The sequence below is a fragment of the Grampus griseus genome (assembly GCF_964374135.1).
Source record: "Grampus griseus genome assembly, chromosome: 4".
NCBI classification, from domain to species: domain Eukaryota; kingdom Metazoa; phylum Chordata; class Mammalia; order Artiodactyla; family Delphinidae; genus Grampus; species Grampus griseus.
In genome coordinates, this window is record NC_138997.1 from 51,205,475 (window position 1) to 51,212,565 (window position 7,091).

Genomic DNA, 7,091 nt, shown 5'->3' on the forward strand with positions numbered 1-7,091 from the left:
AGCTGGCCGCAACACCGCAGGATTGCTTCAGGCCCTATTCTGGTTCCGGCACGGCACGCTGAGCCTTTGGTTAATTCCTCTTCCTGGTGGGAAATGAGAGTTAAATTTGCCCGTCCAGACACCTCCAGCTAGTCTCTCATTGGTTCTCCCTATTCCTGTTCATCTTCCGCAGAAATTGCAAACTGGGCCAAACAGGAGGTTAAAGGCACTGACTCTCCAAGTTGGGAGAGTGTTAGTAAAGCGTCTGGAATGTTGCACCCGAGTACCAGGGGACGAAAACTGAGACATATTTGAACACGTCTCCCGATCACACGGTTGATCATACTCTGGGTTCCACATGCATGTTTTAGCTGAAGGAAGAATCCCTGAAACCTGGAGAGTTGAGACCCGTGGAATGGGTACCATGCAATATGACTTCAAAAGGTCTTCATTTGCTCACCGAACCTCTCCAATCCTATCACTGCTGCATTTATGCACCTGTACACACGCTTGATTCTCTTTTGGAGACATAGCAATCCATAGATTTTAAGATACTTACTAGTCAGGTACATTCTTAGGCATTTAATATGGGGTGTTGAGTCCATTTCGTTGAGCAAGGAGTAGCTCTTGTCTATTACATATTTGGCTTAAAGAACTTTATCTGTGCTCATTTCAATCTCTGGTTTTATGCAGTACCCCAACTCACCTTTCCTCTTAAGCAAGCATAAGTTGGTTTTCTAAATTTGAGACCCTGTTCTGTTTTGTAATTCAGTTTCTGTGTAGCCAAGTTTACATTCCGTGTAGTAGTGATATCTTATGATGGTTCTTTTTCTGTGTGACTTATGTCAGTTAGAATCATCATAGCTGAATCCACTCATTATGCTGCTACGGGCCTGATGACATAGATTTCATTCCTGAGTGATATTGCATTGTACGTAAGTACCACAACTTCTTTATCCATTTTTCATTCTTTGCGATATTGAACTTGTACCGTAAACGAGGTTCTTGTAAACAGAGCCATCCCAAGCTTTGGGGTGGCTGTGTCTCTTTGATTTTAAATTCCCTAAGCTATAGGACCATAAGTGGAAGTTCCCTAGGCTCTGTTGCTTTGTGTTTTAGATGTTTCAGGAAACACCATACACTTCTCCCGAGTGGCTGTTGGCAATTTACATCCCGCCCATCAGCATAACAAGGCTCCCAGTTCTCCATGGCCTGTCCTGCCTTTCTGGATTTTACACTTTTTTCAGATGGCCCTTTTGACCGAGGGGAAGTGAGACTTCATTGTAGTGCAGATTTCCTTTGCAAGCTTGCTTGGTTGGCCAAAAAGGGCATATGCGTTTTTTCCTGAATATATTCAGGAAAAAACGCATACGCCCTTTTCGGCCAAGTGCACCATTGTGGGCGTTCTGCCTCTTTTCCTATGCTTTCAATGCAATTCCAGTCTACCTCCTGAAATCGGTTTCCTGCAATTCTGCCCCGCTTTCAAGTCCTCTTGGCAGCCTTACTTCAGTATATTTTTGGACGAGAGCTGTCATTTATAAGTCTGCAGGTTTGTGAATTACAGTGCCCCTGAGCTCCTTTCTTCAACTCGCTTTCTTGTGAGCTGGCCGCAACACCGCAGGATTGCTTCAGGCCCTATTCTGGTTCCGGCACGGCACGCTGAGCCTTTGGTTAATTCCTCTTCCTGGTGGGAAATGAGAGTTAAATTTGCCCGTCCAGACACCTCCAGCTAGTCTCTCATTGGTTCTCCCTATTCCTGTTCATCTTCCGCAGAAATTGCAAACTGGGCCAAACAGGAGGTTAAAGGCACTGACTCTCCAAGTTGGGAGAGTGTTAGTAAAGCGTCTGGAATCTTGCACCCGAGTACCAGGGGACGAAAACTGAGACATATTTGAACACGTCTCCCGATCACACGGTTGATCATACTCTGGGTTCCACATGCATGTTTTAGCTGAAGGAAGAATCCCTGAAACCTGGAGAGTTGAGACCCGTGGAATGGGTACCATGCAATATGACTTCAAAGGGTTTTCATTTGCTCACTGAACCTTTCCAATCCTTTCACTGCTGCGTTTATGCCCCTGTACAGACGCTTGATTCTCTTTCGGAGACATAGCAATCCATAGGTTTTCAGATACTTACTAGTCAGGTACATTCTTAGGCGTTTAATATGGGGTGTTGAGTTCATGTCGTTGAGCAAGGAGAAGCTCTTGTCTATTACATATTTGCCTTAAGGAACTTTATCTGTGCTCATTTCAATCTCTGGTTTTATGCAGCACCCCAACTCACCTTTCCCCTTAAGCAAGCATAAGTTGGTTTTCTAAATTTGAGACCCTGTTCTGTTTTGTAATTCTGTTCCTGTGTAGCCAAGTTTACATTCTGTGTATTAGTGATATCTTATGATGTTTCTTTTTCTGTGTGACTTATTTCAGTTAGAATCATCATACATTAATCCACTCATTATGCTGCTACGGGCCTGATGACATAGATTTCATTGCTGAGTGATATTGCATTGTACGTAAGTACCACAACTTCTTTATCCATTTTTCGCTCTTTGCGATATTGAACTTGTACCGTAAACGAGGTCCTTGTAAACGGAGCCATCCCATATTTTGGGGTGGGTGTGTCTTTTTGATTTTAATTTCCCTAAGCTATAGGACCATAAGTGGAAGTGCCCTAGGCTCTGTTGCTTTGTGTTTTAGATGTTTCAGGAAACACCATACACTTCTCCCAAGTGGCTGTTGGCAATTTACATCCCGCCCATCAGCATAACAAGGCTCCCAGTTCTCCATGGCCTGTCCTGCCTTTCTGGATTTTACACTTTTTTCAGATGGCCCTTTTGACCGAGGGGAAGTGAGACTTCATTGTAGTGCAGATTTCCTTTGCAAGCTTGCTTGGTTGGCCAAAAAGGGCATATGCGTTTTTTCCTGAATATATTCAGGAAAAAACGCATATGCCCTTTTTGGCCAAGTGCACCATTGTGGGCGTTCTGCCTCTTTTCCTATGCTTTCAATGCAATTCCAGTCTACCTCCTGAAATCGGTTTCCTGCAATTCTGCCCCGCTTTCAAGTCCTCTTGGCAGCCTTACTTCAGTATATTTGTGGACGAGAGCTGTCATTTATAAGTCTGCAGGTTTGTGAATTACAGTGCCCCTGAGCTCCTTTCTTCAACTCGCTTTCTTGTGAGCTGGCCGCAACACCGCAGGATTGCTTCAGGCCCTATTCTGGTTCCGGCACGGCACGCTGAGCCTTTGGTTAATTCCTCTTCCTGGTGGGAAATGAGAGTTAAATTTGCCCGTCCAGACACCTCCAGCTAGTCTCTCATTGGTTCTCCCTATTCCTGTTCATCTTCCGCAGAAATTGCAAACTGGGCCAAACAGGAGGTTAAAGGCACTGACTCTCCAAGTTGGGAGAGTGTTAGTAAAGCGTCTGGAATGTTGCACCCGAGTACCAGGGGACGAAAACTGAGACATATTTGAACACGTCTCCCGATCACACGGTTGATCATACTCTGGGTTCCACATGCATGTTTTAGCTGAAGGAAGAATCCCTGAAACCTGGAGAGTTGAGACCCGTGGAATGGGTACCATGCAATATGACTTCAAAGGGTTTTCATTTGCTCACTGAACCTTTCCAATCCTTTCACTGCTGCGTTTATGCCCCTGTACAGACGCTTGATTCTCTTTCGGAGACATAGCAATCCATAGGTTTTCAGATACTTACTAGTCAGGTACATTCTTAGGCGTTTAATATGGGGTGTTGAGTTCATGTCGTTGAGCAAGGAGAAGCTCTTGTCTATTACATATTTGCCTTAAGGAACTTTATCTGTGCTCATTTCAATCTCTGGTTTTATGCAGCACCCCAACTCACCTTTCCCCTTAAGCAAGCATAAGTTGGTTTTCTAAATTTGTGACCCTGTTCTGTTTTGTAATTCTGTTCCTGTGTAGCCAAGTTTACATTCTGTGTATTAGTGATATCTTATGATGTTTCTTTTTCTGTGTGACTTATTTCAGTTAGAATCATCATACATTAATCCACTCATTATGCTGCTACGGGCCTGATGACATAGATTTCATTGCTGAGTGATATTGCATTGTACGTAAGTACCACAACTTCTTTATCCATTTTTCGCTCTTTGCGATATTGAACTTGTACCGTAAACGAGGTCCTTGTAAACGGAGCCATCCCATACTTTGGGGTGGGTGTGTCTTTTTGATTTTAATTTCCCTAAGCTATAGGACCATAAGTGGAAGTGCCCTAGGCTCTGTTGCTTTGTGTTTTAGATGTTTCAGGAAACACCATACACTTCTCCCGAGTGGCTGTTGGCAATTTACATCCCGCCCATCAGCATAACAAGGCTCCCAGTTCTCCATGGCCTGTCCTGCCTTTCTGGATTTTACACTTTTTTCAGATGGCCGTTTTGACCGGGGGGAAGTGAGACTTCATTGTAGTGCAGATTTCCTTTGCAAGCTTGCTTGGTTGGACAAAAAGGGCATATGCGTTTTTTCCTGAATATATTCAGGAAAAAACGCATATGCCCTTTTTGGCCAAGTGCATCATTGTGGACGTTCTGCCTCTTTTCCTATGCTTTCAATGCAATTCCAGTCTACCTCCTGAAATCGGTTTCCTGCAATTCTGCCCCGCTTTCAAGTCCTCTTGGCAGCCTTACTTCAGTATATTTTTGGACGAGAGCTGTCATTTATAAGTCTGCAGGTTTGTGAATAACAGTGCCCCTGAGCTCCTTTCTTCAACTCGCTTTCTTGTGAGCTGGCCGCAACACCGCAGGATTGCTTCAGGCCCTATTCTGGTTCCGGCACGGCACGCTGAGCCTTTGGTTAATTCCTCTTCCTGGTGGGAAATGAGAGTTAAATTTGCCCGTCCAGACACCTCCAGCTAGTCTCTCATTGGTTCTCCCTATTCCTGTTCATCTTCCGCAGAAATTGCAAACTGGGCCAAACAGGAGGTTAAAGGCACTGACTCTCCAAGTTGGGAGAGTGTTAGTAAAGCGTCTGGAATGTTGCACCCGAGTACCAGGGGACGAAAACTGAGACATATTTGAACATGTCTCCCGATCACACGGTTGATCATACTCTGGGTTCCACATGCATGTTTTAGCTGAAGGAAGAATCCCTGAAACCTGGAGAGTTGAGACCCGTGGAATGGGTACCATGCAATATGACTTCAAAAGGTCTTCATTTGCTCACCGAACCTCTCCAATCCTATCACTGCTGCATTTATGCACCTGTACACACGCTTGATTCTCTTTTGGAGACATAGCAATCCATAGATTTTAAGATACTTACTAGTCAGGTACATTCTTAGGCATTTAATATGGGGTGTTGAGTCCATTTCGTTGAGCAAGGAGTAGCTCTTGTCTATTACATATTTGGCTTAAAGAACTTTATCTGTGCTCATTTCAATCTCTGGTTTTATGCAGTACCCCAACTCACCTTTCCTCTTAAGCAAGCATAAGTTGGTTTTCTAAATTTGAGACCCTGTTCTGTTTTGTAATTCAGTTTCTGTGTAGCCAAGTTTACATTCCGTGTAGTAGTGATATCTTATGATGGTTCTTTTTCTGTGTGACTTATGTCAGTTAGAATCATCATAGCTGAATCCACTCATTATGCTGCTACGGGCCTGATGACATAGATTTCATTCCTGAGTGATATTGCATTGTACGTAAGTACCACAACTTCTTTATCCATTTTTCATTCTTTGCGATATTGAACTTGTACCGTAAACGAGGTTCTTGTAAACAGAGCCATCCCAAGCTTTGGGGTGGCTGTGTCTCTTTGATTTTAAATTCCCTAAGCTATAGGACCATAAGTGGAAGTTCCCTAGGCTCTGTTGCTTTGTGTTTTAGATGTTTCAGGAAACACCATACACTTCTCCCGAGTGGCTGTTGGCAATTTACATCCCGCCCATCAGCATAACAAGGCTCCCAGTTCTCCATGGCCTGTCCTGCCTTTCTGGATTTTACACTTTTTTCAGATGGCCCTTTTGACCGAGGGGAAGTGAGACTTCATTGTAGTGCAGATTTCCTTTGCAAGCTTGCTTGGTTGGCCAAAAAGGGCATATGCGTTTTTTCCTGAATATATTCAGGAAAAAACGCATACGCCCTTTTCGGCCAAGTGCACCATTGTGGGCGTTCTGCCTCTTTTCCTATGCTTTCAATGCAATTCCAGTCTACCTCCTGAAATCGGTTTCCTGCAATTCTGCCCCGCTTTCAAGTCCTCTTGGCAGCCTTACTTCAGTATATTTTTGGACGAGAGCTGTCATTTATAAGTCTGCAGGTTTGTGAATTACAGTGCCCCTGAGCTCCTTTCTTCAACTCGCTTTCTTGTGAGCTGGCCGCAACACCGCAGGATTGCTTCAGGCCCTATTCTGGTTCCGGCACGGCACGCTGAGCCTTTGGTTAATTCCTCTTCCTGGTGGGAAATGAGAGTTAAATTTGCCCGTCCAGACACCTCCAGCTAGTCTCTCATTGGTTCTCCCTATTCCTGTTCATCTTCCGCAGAAATTGCAAACTGGGCCAAACAGGAGGTTAAAGGCACTGACTCTCCAAGTTGGGAGAGTGTTAGTAAAGCGTCTGGAATGTTGCACCCGAGGACCAGGGGACGAAAACTGAGACATATTTGAACACGTCTCCCGATCACACGGTTGATCATACTCTGGGTTCCACATGCATGTTTTAGCTGAAGGAAGAATCCCTGAAACCTGGAGAGTTGAGACCCGTGGAATGGGTACCATGCAATATGACTTCAAAGGGTTTTCATTTGCTCACTGAACCTTTCCAATCCTTTCACTGCTGCGTTTATGCCCCTGTACAGACGCTTGATTCTCTTTCGGAGACATAGCAATCCATAGGTTTTCAGATACTTACTAGTCAGGTACATTCTTAGGCGTTTAATATGGGGTGTTGAGTTCATGTCGTTGAGCAAGGAGAAGCTCTTGTCTATTACATATTTGCCTTAAGGAACTTTATCTGTGCTCATTTCAATCTCTGGTTTTATGCAGCACCCCAACTCACCTTTCCCCTTAAGCAAGCATAAGTTGGTTTTCTAAATTTGTGACCCTGTTCTGTTTTGTAATTCTGTTCCTGTGTAGCCAAGTTTA